A 13,367-nucleotide genomic window follows, 5' to 3' on the forward strand; every position below is an offset into this window, starting at 1 on the left:
ATGAAGTAAACTTCCATGTTAGAAAGGCCCACATGGCAAAAACTGAGAGCAGACTCTGGACAATAGGTAGTGAAGAACCATGGTCCTCAGTCCATCAGTCCACAAAGAACTGAATGCCAGCAATCATCTGAGCGAGTTTGGAAAGCAGATTCTTCTGCAGTTGAGCTTTGAGATGACTAGGCCTGGGCAAGTATATGGTAAATAATTTAATCTTGTCCAAAAAGGAGTCTGGGCCTTTGCCCTTGGCTTATGAGAGGTAATTTCTAAGCCTCTGGAATGTTGTGTCTGATAAGAGTGTCTTTTTGCCTGGGGCCTAGGATCATGCAGGATAATCTAACAATGTGATTTGGGCTGGCAGTTGGCCATGCCTGAAAGATCAAAAATGTGATTTAGGGTGGGTCTTTGAGTCACGTGATATCAGTCAATCTGGAGACTGAGATCAACCATGTGGGTAATCACTCTAACATGCCCGCATAATGAGGACCCACTAAAAACTCTGAACACTGAGGCTCAGGTGAGCTTCCCTGGTTGGCAGTATTCTGTGCATATTTTCACACGTTGATGCTGGGAAAGTAACATATCATGACTCCACTGGGAAAAAAAAAACAGAAGTTTCACCAAACAGAAGTTTGATGCTTTCTCATACGGGTTTCTTCTCTTGGCTGATTTGAATCTGTATCCTTTCCTTTTAACCATAACTGTGAATATAATAGTTTTCAATAAGTTCTGTGAATTTCTCTAGCAAATTATCAAAGATTAGGGTGGTTTTGAGAACCCCTTGGACCTATAATTGGAGTGAAAATTGAGGGCAGTGCTAGTGTGGACTGTCTGCCCCCAACTTCACAGTTGGCTAAACTATTTTAGCAACATTTCTGCCAGCTAACCACCCATGGTGACTGACAACTTGACTGCACATGTGAAAGTCCTTGAAGCAGAGGATTCAGTTAGCCCACCTCTGGATTTCCAGATGAGATAATAAATTTTGTTAATATAATAAAATTTTGTTATCTTGAGAAACTATGAGATAATAAATCTGTTGTTTCAAACCACTAAGTCTTGGTGCAACTTATTACATAGTAATAGATAATTAATATAACTAATAACATACTTTTAAAAAAACAATAAAGCTTGCTTCAAGCCAAGAGTTCAATATCAGCTTGGGGAACAAAGCAAGACCCTGTCTCTACAAAACATTTAAAAAATTAGCTAGGCATGGTGTCACATGCCTATAGTCCTAGCACTTTGAGAGGCAGAAACAAGATGATTGCTTAAGCCCAGGAGTTGGAGGCTTCAGTGAGCTATGATTGCACCATTGCCCTTCAACTTGAGTGAAAGAGCAAGACTCTGTTTCTGAAAAAATTTTAAAAATTGAAAAAAAATAAAGCAGCCAGGCATGGTGGTTCTTGCCTGTAATCCCAGCACTTTGAATGGCAGAGGCAGGTGGATCACCTGAGGTCAGGAGTTTGAGACTAGCCTAGCCATCATAGTGAAACCCTGTCTCTACTAAAAATACAAAAATTAGCCAGGTGGTAGTGGTGCTCGCCTGTAATCCCAGCTACTTGGGAGGCTGAGGCTGGAGATTCACTTGAAACCAGGAGGCAGAGGTTGCAGTGAGCCAAGATCGGTCACCGCACTCCAGCCTGGGTGACACAGTGAGACTCTGTATCAGTCGATCAATCAATCAAGCAATAAAGCAAAACAAAACAAACGTTGTTTTCTTGTATTTAAATAGTCACATTGATTCCGAATCTAACCAAATGATAATAAGCACCTTTCAGGTCTCACGATCTCTGTATATCTTTTAACTAATATCTCTATTTTTAGAGCATTTTTAGGATTATTTAAAAAAATTTTTTTCACCTTTTATTTTTACAGATGGAGTCATGCTATGTTGCCCAGGCTGGTCTTAAACTCCTGAGCTCAAGGGATCCTCTCAGTTCCACCTCCTGAGTAGCTAGGACTACAGGCATATGCCACTGCACCCAGCTTGAATTTTTAGGTTTACAGAAAAATCGAACAGAAAGTACAGAGAGTTCCCATGCATTCCCTTACCCTTCTTTGTACATAAATTACCTTACCCTTCTTCACACTCTATATTTTTTCCTAACCAACCTACTCCAAACACATTTTCTATTACTAGTTCCATGCAGATTACTCTAAAATTTATATCTCTATCCAAACCTCTCCTCTGAGCTGCAGATCTTTAAATAAAACTGCTTGCTTAATATCTCCTCATGGATACTTCAAAAAAACCTCAAATTTGATGTCTAATAATGAATGCATTATTATTTCTCGTAAGCAAATTCTCTTACAGAAATGGCCATCTTTGTAAATGGTACCACATTCTTTCATGACAAAAATCCTAAAGCCTTAATAGTAGCCTGTTTTAACAATCTTATCCCCTCATCCTCATGCTTACTTTCTCATCAAATGTTTTCAATTTTACTTAAATTCTTTGGAACCCAACCAATTATCTCTATCTCTATCCCTACCATCTAAAGTAAAGCTATGAAGAGCTATGAATATTTCTCACCAAGAACTGCAATAGCTTCCTAACTTGCCAACCAACATTCACTCTGCATGCTGACCCACCCACCCCATGCTTCTTCACACTTCATGCAAAGTGATTTTTTTTCCAAAATCCTGGTATGATAACATCATTCTCTCCCGTTTTTAAAATCACTGCTCTTAAGATTCAAACAAAACAAAATAAAGCCTGTAAGACACTAAATGTTCTTTTTATTTTTATTCTATAGAGATAGGGTCTCACTATGTTGCCTAGGCGGCATAACTACTGGTCTCCCAAACTCCTGACCTTAAGTTGTCCTCAAGCCTTAGCCTCCCAAGTAGCTGGGATTACAGGCTCAAGCCACTGCACCCAGCATGACACTGAATGTTTTGACTCTTAACTACTCCTACTTAGCTTGCACAGAACCAAAATCATCCTTATCAATGTGCTTCTGCCATGCTGGTCTCTTTTAAGTTCCTCTTACCTTCCCCTTTTACATGCTCTTCTCTCTACCTACAATATGCTTCCTTTCTCCTTGTAGCAGTGCTACCCATTCTTCAGATCTCTACATCCATCATTTCCTCAGGGAGGCCTTCCAAGACCTCCCTAATGATGCTAAACCCCTCTGTTATGGGTACCCACATTGTTCATTTTGGAAGTACTTGCCACAGTTATAGTTTTCTATTAATGTATGTAATTATTTGATAATAGTTATATCCTGCACTACACTCTAGGCTTTAAAACGAGAGGAACCATGTCAGCTTTTATTTAGTATCATACCTTCAAAACATAACACCTGCATCTTGAGGTTGCTCAATAAATATCTCCTGAATAATTGGGAATGTTTTTATTGGGTAAATTGGTTTCTATTTTTATTTTTTATTTCAATTGGTTTTGGGGGAACAGATGGTGTTTCGTTACATGAATAAGTTCTTTTAAAAAAAATTTTTGAGAAGGAGTCTCACTCTGTCACCCAGGCTAGAGTGCAGCGGTGTGATCTTGTCTCACCGCAGCCTCCACCTCCTGGGTTCAAGTGAGTCTCCCACCTTGGCCTCCTGAGTACCTGGGATTACAGGCATGCACAACCACACTCAGCTAATTTTTGTATTTTTAGTAGAGATGGGGTTTCACCATGTTGGCCAGGCTGGTCTCGAACTACTGGCCTCAAGTGATCTGCCTGCCTGCACCTCCCAAAGTGCTGGGATTACAGGCATGAGCTGCCATGCCCAGCCATGAATAAGTTGTTTAGTGGTGATTTCTGAGATTTTGGAGCACCCATCACCCAATGTGTAGCCTTTTATCCCTCACCCACCTCCTGCCCTTTCCCCTGAGTCCCCAAGTTCATGGTGTTATTCTTATATCTTTGCATTCTTATAGCTTAGCTAACACTTATGAGTGAGAATATATGATGTTTGGTTTTCGATTCCTGAGTTACTTCACTTAGAATAATGGTCTCCAGTTCTGTCCGGGTTGCTGCAAATGCCATTATTTCATTCCTTTTTACAGTTGAGTAGTATTCCATGGTATATATATACATATATATATATATATATATACAATTTTGTTTTAACATTTTCTTTATCCATTGATTGATGAGCATTTGGGCTGGTTCCATATTTTGCAATTGCAAATTGTGTTGCTATAAACATGCATGTGCAGGTATCTTTTTCATATAATGACTTTTCCTCTGGGTAGATACCTAGAAGTGGGACTGCTGGATCAAATGGTAGATCTTCTTTTAGTTCTTTAAGTAATCTCCACACTGTTTTCCAGAGTGGTTGTACTAGTTTACGTTCCCACCAACAGTGCAAAAGTGTTCCCTTTTCACCATATCCATGCTTAGAAATATGCTTAACAAAGGAGGTGAAAGACCTCTACGAGGAAAACTACAAAACACTGCTGAAAGAAATCATAGATGACACAAACAAATGGAAACAAATCCCATGCTCATGAATGGGTAGAATCAATATTGTGAAAATAACCATACTGACAAAAGCAATCTACAAATAGAATGCAATTCCCATCAAAATGCCACCATCATTCTTCACAGAACTAAAAAAAAAAAAAAATCCTAAAATTCATATGGAATGAAAAAAAGAGCCTGCATAGCCAAAGGAAGACTAAGCAAAAAGAACAAATCTGGAGACATTATGTTACCCAACTTCAAACTATACTATAAAGCCATAGTCACCAAAAAAGCATGGTACTGATATAAAAATAGGCTTATAGACCAATGGAACAATATAGAGAACCCAGAAATAAAGCCAAATACTTAGAGCCAACTGATCTTCGACAAAGCAAACAAAAACATAAAGTGGGGAAAGGATGCTCTATTCAACAAATGGTGCTGGGATAATTGGCAATCCACATGTAGAAGAATGAAACTGGATCCTTGTCTCTCACCTTATACAAAAATCAACTCAAGATTCATCAAAAACTGAAGTCTAAGATCTGAAACCATAAAAATTCTAGAAGATAACATTGGAAAAATTCTTCTAGACATTGGCTTAGGCAAAGACTTCATGACCAAGAACCCAAAAGCAAATGCAACAAAAACAAAGATAAATAGATGGGTCTTAGTTCAACTAAAAAGCTTCTACAGCAAAATAAATAATTAGCAGAGTAAACAGACAACCCACAGAGTGGGAGAAAATCTTCACAATCTGTATATCTGACAAAGGACTAATATCCAGAATCTACAAGGAACTCACACAAAACAAACAATCCCATCAAAAAGTGGGCTAAGGACATGAATAGACAGTTTTCAAAGGGAGATATACAAATGGCCAACAAACATATGAAAAAATGCTCAACATCACTAATAATCCAGGAAATGCAAATCAAAATCACAATGTGATACCACCTCACTCCTGCAAGAATGACCATAATCAAAAAATGAATTGGTTTTTAGATGTGGTAGGGAAGACTCAGGATGGTTTTGCAGACAAATCTGATTTCAGAAACAAGCTACTTTACCTCTCTTGAGATCTTCTTTTTCCATTTGTACCTGTCTAGCTTGTTGTGGTAATTACATTGAAAAGGCTGGACACAGAGTTCGAGATCAGTCTGGGTAATATAGTGAGACCCCATCTCTACAAAAAAAAAAAAAAAAACACACACACACACACACACACACACACACAATTTAAACTTACAGTGTGGTGGCATGTGCTTGTAATCCCAGCTACTCAGGAGGCTGAGGCAGGAGGATTTCTTGCTTGAGCCCAGTGCAATGAGCTATGATCATGCCATGTCTCTGCACTCCAGCCTCAGTGACTAGCAATACTCTGTCTCTAAAAAAAAAAAAAGATAAGTGATATGAACTGTCCATTTCATGTCCACTTGAGTCCTAATGGCTGGTATAAGACAGGGGATGACACACTTATAAAATGTAAAAGAGACAATAATTTATAGGAGAGAAACCTGTGGTGATCTGGAGATTGTAAACTCTCTTTTATAGAGGGTTGCATATATATATATATATATAGAAAATATATTAGTAAAAACCAGATATGCATCAAGAAAAACACATTAATAGGCCAAATTAGCCTTCTGGCTGTCAGTTTGCAACCCCTGAATTCTATCCTATATCAGAATATCACTATGCAAATAATGATGGGTTGATAAATGCTTATTTTAAATAGGTAAAACTGTTCTGTGCCCTTTACCTTCTGCTTCTTAACACATCTGAAAAGTTACCTATAAATTTAGAAAGGGAATGGGAATAGGATACCTGAATTGACAGTAACTCTAAGACAACGGGGAATGAAATAGGAGTGGTTCTCCAAAGCAAAAGCAGAGTGCTATTACCAAAGGAAGGAGGATGAGATGCTGTACGGCCAAGGCAGAGATGCCCTACATTCTTGTCCACTTCCTGTCTAGTGGGATTTGCTTACTTTCCTATATATCACTTTAATATCACTCTTTCTGTGCTGTCACATCCTATCATAACACCTCCACGTCCAGAAAAGTAAATTATTCTCTCCTTTACATTTTATAAGCGTGTCATCACCTATAATGTGCCACAGGTAAAAGAACTGGAATATATCTGCCTGCCTGTTAGAAGCAGCTTCCTTCAAGGGAGAAAGATTCTACCACACAGGTAGGATGATGCACTACTTCCTGCCCTGCTTCTAGTCACAATCTCTTGCATTTTTCCCTCAGTTACCTGTTTTCCCCTTATCCTGCTGCCTTAACAAATTATAGACCCATAGCTCTATTTCTGACTAAGTCTTCAATAATTTCTTGCTTAGCTCAAGATACCTTCTGCAACCTGCTTGCAAACTCCTCAACGTTGGCCATCTTCCAACACTCTACTTCTCTGAACAAGGACTACACTGAAGGCCCTCCTAATGTTTCATAGTTCTTTCCTAAACATTCTGGGTTACATTTTTGCATCATACAATCAGTACCTGTAGATTTTTTACATGTATACACAGATAATCATTCCTATGTCTGTTTCCTTACTGGACTATAAAATTGAGATCTTTTTTTTTTTTTTGAGACGGAGTCTTGCTCTGTCGCCCAGGCTGGAGTGCAGTGGCGTGATCTTGGCTCACTGCAAGCTCTGTCTCCCAGGTTCACGCCATTCTCCTGCCTCAGCTATTGCAGGCGCCCGCCACCACGCCAGGCTAATTTTTTGTATTTTTTTAGTAGCGGTGGGTTTTCACTGTGTTAGCCAGGATAGCCTCAATCTCCTGACCTCGTGATCTGCCTGCCTCGGCCTCCCAAAATGCTGGGATTACAGGCGTGAGCCACAGCACCTGGCCAAAATTGAGGTTTTTTATTGTTATGTCCTCAGGATTTAGGATAGTACCTGTATATATGGTAGGTCCTTAAAAATATTTTTGATTAAATGAATAGAATGTTGCAGTTAGCGTTTAACTACTGATAATCATATCTTAGTTTTGGAAATCTTTTTGAAAGATGTTATTATGTCACTTTCTTTGCTTCAGAGTTTCTGCTGAGGGACAAACCTGAGAAAAATAGCTGTAATGTATCCAATATTCTAACTGAGGTGCTAGACCACTATTGCAAAGGAGGTGGCCAAAATTTACTTTTATCAGCAAATTTGCTTTTATTAGCTCTGTGTGTGTGTGTGTGTGTGTGTGTGTGTGTCTGTATAAAATAATTCACTAGGGGGGATAAAGTTTCTAGAGTTAGGATTTCTTTAGAGACTAAATATGGAAAGGTGCAGTGTTTTCACTCTCCTTTAAGCTAAATAGGGGAACTACAGAGAATCACTTTGAGAAGCTCACATGTATCTTCTGGCACTTGGAACGTGTAGAAATTGATCCCTGTCTGGATGCTGACATCTGAAGGCAAAAGGTTGGCTAGAGTGGCTCTTGTTGGCAGGGCAAGGAGTGAGTGCTGTGGAAGGAATATGCTGTATTGCCACTGGGGTAGGGAAGTAGTGTGTGAACCCCTGAGGCAGGGAGCCAGACCTGGGTTGTCTTGGGAGGGAGCTTGTCCAAGAGGACTGCTTGCAGGCATCAGGTAGCATCAACAGAAAGAGACTGGAAACCAGGTGCTGAGGGGCAGTCAGTGGCAGCTGGCAAGGGAAGGCACAAATTTGATCAAACCTCTTTGCTTAAAATCCTGCGGTGGCCTCCTATTGTACTTACAGTGAAATCTATACTCCTCACCTTTGTGATGTGAGCCCTTCCTATGCCCACAGTCTTATCCTTTACTATTTTACACCTCTCTCACAAAATGTCAGCCACATGACCTTCTTTCAGTTCTTCTCATACACTGTATTCTTTGCTGCCTCAACATGTTAGCACAAACAGTGCCTTATGCCAGGACGATTTTTTCTCTTGCTTTATCTAGGCTTGGCTCCTTTTTGTCTTTGAGATCTTGGCTAAATTTCCTTGCCTCTTAGAGACACTCAATGGATCCCTCAATTTAACATAAGTTTAATAATTTGAGTTTGGCAAAGTTGCAAGTGGCATAAAACTCAACATAACCGTAACTTAACAAGAGAAAAGGTTTCTATTCCTCTCAATGTGAGTCATGTAGTCAGTCTAGATCTGGTAGAACTTTATGGTGTCAGGATCCAAGGATCCCTAATCCTGTCTTAACGGTATGTGGCCTCTACTTTAAGTTTACATCATTGTCCATGAGGGCTGTTCCTGCTGCAGCCAGCACATGTATATTCCAACTGGCAGGAAGGGGAAAATGGGAAAAGGGCACTTCTAAGGTCAATTCTAGAAGGTGTTCATACTACATCTGTTTACATACCACTGGCTTGAACTTAGTCACCCACTCCCATTTAGCCACAAATTAGACAAGCGGGGAAAGATGATCTTTATTCTGGGTGGCCACATGCCTAACTAAAATTAGGGGGCAGGTTAAAATCCATATATGGGACTACTGACAGTTGCTCCCACAAACACCCATCAGTTCTGTTTTCTCACAGCATTGAAGTTATAGAAGCTAAAACTTTTCTCCCTTGTGGAAGCTTTCTTTGATCACTCTGTCTAACACAAATTTCTGTAATTTACTTTATTCTTTATTTACTTTAATCCCACCAGGCAGAGAAGGGGGTTCAATTGCAAGTGACAGAAAATTCAGTTTTAAAATTGCTTAACAAGGAAACAGTTTCGTTCCCATTCATGTGGAAGTCATGTAATCATTCTAGGATTTGCATGGTACTCTGTGGTATCCAGAAAGGGAATGAGTTAAGTTATATCAGTCATCAAACTGTAGCCTGTAGGCCAAAGCCAGCTTACCACCTGGTCTTGTAAGTAAAGTCGTATTGGAACATAGCCACACCTATTGGTTGAAGTATTATTTATAGTTGCTTTCTCACTAACTGTTTCTAACTTATGGCAGAGTTGAGCAATGTAGCCCAGAAAGTCTAAACTATTTACTCTCTAGCCCTTCAAAGAAAATGTTTGCCAACCCCTGAGTTATGTTAATAGGTTTGCTGAATAGCATGTATTTAAAGGCATTACTTTCCTTGGAGCTGTAAGATTTTTTCCTTAGAAAGCCAGTAGTTGTAAGAAGAAGTGTTTTAAATTTGTTCCTACAACACCCCACCACACCCCCAATTTCTTCTTTAATTTCTGTTTTCTGTGGGAGGTTAGTGAGATGAAGACTCTTTAATTTTCTCCCTTAGCATTGTTAGTTGTCTAATCGTCATAATATCGCCATTCTAAGAATCAGAGTACCAGAGCAGGAAGGTGCCATATGTCGTACCCTATGGGGCACTCTGGTGTGCCACCTAGATTCCCCCTCCAGGATCAAATACTTATTCCCCCAGCAGCTGAAGTGTTGTCAGCTCTTAGCTGTCAACCCTTTTCAAAATTGCTTTGGGTAAAGAGAGCCTACTTGCTCTCTTTACCCAAGTGAGGCATCTGTCATCCAACTGTTGGCACAAAGGTATAAATGCCCAGTCTTCTCTATTCCTCCCCTAGCTTGGGATACCTATGAAGGGCCATCTCAACTTCCAAGCTCCTATTAGTTGGCCGAGGCCTTATTGAGGTTCCATTGCAGCCCAGCATTTCCTTCTGTCCAATTATACTTCTCTTCTCTTCCTTGCACAAGTTGTTATTCCCAAGAGTATACCTTGATACATTTCCTGCACATTAATCTCTACCTCAGTCTTCCTACAACCCCAACAAAAAAAATAACCTAATCCAATTTTCTGATTTTTAGGAAGCTAAATCTCGTGGACTTACCAAAGCATAGAGAAGGGAAGAGGAAGAGCCGGAATTTTGGAGCCCAAAGGTCTGTGCCCTTTCCACAATAATATGATAACTCATTTAATTGCCAGAGAACTCTGATTACTGTGTAATCCCTTGAGCTTCTGTAAAAGCAAAACTTAAACAATCTATGAATTATTATAGCTGCCACTTGATATTTTGATATTATAATGTCAAGATACTATATTAATTAAGCTTCACAGAAATCTGTTCACTGGGTTATGATGGATGAGGTGGAGTGAAGATTGTTTAAAGAATCAACATACCTGAGTTTGATTCCCATGGATCAACATACATGAGTCTGATTCCCACATTCTGCACTTTCTAAACTGTATGATCTTGGCCAAAGTTCTTAAACCTTCTTAGTGTCAGATTTATTATCTGAGAATTGGATGTCAACACTACTTATTAGAGACATAAGGGACCTTCTTCTTATTCTATTAATTTAGTTTGAGAAATATCATCCATTCTATTCCATGAGGAATTGCTGAGAATTCTAAGACATTTCCATCAATATAATAGTTGAAGAAGAATGAGAACTCATGATTCTTACCTTCAAGAAATCTGTAATTCTGCCAGAGAGACAAAACTTGAAACAAAACAATTAGAGAAATATATATAAGGCAGAAACCAAATCCACATGATATGGGATAGACAGTGTGTAATGAAATGAGGATCAAGATGCTTTTAATATAGGTAAGCTTTCCATGCTACCACTTTATAATTGTCCTCTGAAGGATCAGTGGGTCAAAGGAAACTGAATTCCTGTTTTTCAAATTAGAAGGATGAAAGGAACATTTCCATTTCATTCTATACAATTGAAAGGATAAGAAAAGTATGAAATATTTTTTATTTTAAATTTTTATATGGTAAAATTTACTTTTTTTTAGAATTCGATTCTATGAGTTTTGAAAAATTCACTATGTCCTAATATACAGTACAGTTCTGTCACTCCCCCCAAGATTTTCTCATGCAGGCACTTTATAGTGAAACCCTCTCCCCTTCTCCCCAAAGCCCTAGTGAACACTGATCTGTCTGTGCCTGTATTTTGGCTCTTTCAAAAATGTCACATTCCTGGAATTATATAGTATGTAGCATTTCGATGTGGCTTTTTTTACTTGGCATAATGCATTTGAGATTCATCCATGTTGTATATATCAATAGTTTTTTTCCTTTTTGAATTGTTTCCACTTTTGGGGTATTATGAATACAACTTCTAGGAACACATCTGTACACGTTTTTGTGTGTATATATCTTCCTATTGTCTGTAATAAAAATGGAGTAGAAATGGAATTGCTGGGGACCTAAGGTAAATTTATGTTTAAAATTTTAAGAAATTGCAAAACTATTTTCCAAAAAGGCAGTACCACTTAATATTTCTACCATCAATATATAAAGTTTCCAGTTTCTTCATATCCTTGTCAATACTGGTGACTGTCTGTCTTTTTGATTATGGCCATTGTTGTCTGTGTGAAGTAGTTTTAATTTGCATTTCTCTTATGACTAATGATGTTAGGGCATGTTTTTATTGTGCTTATTGGCTATTCATATGTTGTTTGGTAAAATGTCTTATCAGATATATATGTTCTAATTTTTTTCTCCCAGCATATGGCTTTTCTCTTTTCAATTTTATCAGTTTCGAATCTTTATTATTTATTTCTTTCTGTTTGCTTTATCTTTAATTTTCTCTTCTATTTCTAGTTTTTTAAGGAAGAAGCTACATTGTTGATTTGAGACTTTTTTTCTTTTCTAATAAAGGCCTGGTCAGGCACGGTGGCTCACGCCTGTATTCCCAGCACTTTGGGAGGCTGAGGCGGGCAGATCACCTGAGGTCAGGAGTTCGAGACCAGCCTGGCCAACATGGTGAAACCCTGTCTCTACTAAAAATACAAAAATTAGCCGGGCATGACGGCGTGTGCCTGTAATCCCAGTTACTCAGGAGGCTGAGGCAGGAGAATTGCTGAACCTGGGAGGCTGAAGTTGCAGTGAGCCGAAATCGCGCCATTGCACTCCAGCCCAGGCAACAGAGTGAGACTCCATCTCAAAAAAAAAATGCATTTAATGCTATTGATTTTCCTTTAAGCAATTATTTAGTTGTATTGCACAAATTTTGTTATGTTGTATATTCATATTCACTTAATTAAAAATATTTTCTAATTTTCCTTGAGACTTTCTTTCTGACCCATGGGTTATAGCAGGTCTTTGAATAACATTGTTTTTCTCAACATCATTTTATTATAACATGGATGAGGAAAAAAAAAAAAAAATTCCCAGCCAGGGCCGCTGTCTGTTTGGAATTTACACATTTTCCCCACATCTGCATGGGCTTTCTCTGGGTACTCTGGTTTCTTCCCACATCCAAGATGTGAACATTGAGTGAGTTGACATGTCTGTCTACGTGGTCGCAGTGTGAGTGAGCAAGTGTGTGTGTGTGTGTGTGTGTGTGTGCACTCTGCAATGGGATGCCATCTTGTTCAGGTCAGGTTCTTTCCTTGGCCTCTGAGCTGCCTGGATAGGCTCCAAACGCCCGCAGCCCTGAACTGGAATAAGCAAGTAAATAATTGTCTTATTTGTTTTTACTAATCTTTGTTAACTGTATGTATAGTTCACATTTATTTCAATGTTTAATATTAGAAGTGTTTTGGCATTTATTTAGAAGATTGGTAATGCTTTTGTGACCAGAAATATGCTGTGAGAACTTAACTCTTGTTTTTATCAATTAGCCTGTAGTAAAATTGTTTCTTTTTGTAGGTCGTTTAGCTCAAAGTTGCAGTTTCCAAGAACCTAATGATGATATTAAATGAGGACTTACTGTATTTAGTAGTGTGTTGCTTGAGTTTCAAATATTTGGGGCTTTTTCAAATATTTTTCTGTCATTGATTCTTATTCATCTCATTATGGTCCAAGAACATACTTTGTATGATTTCAGTTCTTTTATTTTTTTTTAATTTTTTTTTTTTTTTTTTTTGGAGACAGTCCTGCTCTATCACCCAGGCTGGAGTGCAGTGGCGCGATCTCGGTTCACTGCAACCTCCGCCTCCCAGGTTCAAGCGGTTCTCCTGCCTCAGCCTCCCGAGTAGCTGGGACTACAGGAGCACACCACCATGCCCGGGTAATTTTTGTATTTTTAGTAGGGATGGGGTTTCACCATG

At 38.8% G+C, this 13,367-nt stretch overlaps 1 long non-coding RNA gene across 1 annotated transcript in view; it reads left to right on the forward strand.

The window, feature by feature from the left end:
- The window catches only part of LOC129060000 (uncharacterized), a 1,058,541-nt gene that overhangs the window by 5,747 nt on the left and 1,039,427 nt on the right, over positions 1 to 13,367 (forward strand). The window contains exon 2 of the long non-coding RNA XR_010140292.1: positions 10,169 to 10,240. This is a non-coding gene — a long non-coding RNA (uncharacterized LOC129060000). The remainder of the gene's footprint in view (positions 1 to 10,168; positions 10,241 to 13,367) is intronic.

The sequence above is a fragment of the Pongo abelii genome, chromosome 5 (genome assembly GCF_028885655.2).
Source record: "Pongo abelii isolate AG06213 chromosome 5, NHGRI_mPonAbe1-v2.0_pri, whole genome shotgun sequence".
Taxonomy (NCBI): Eukaryota; Metazoa; Chordata; class Mammalia; order Primates; family Hominidae; genus Pongo; species Pongo abelii.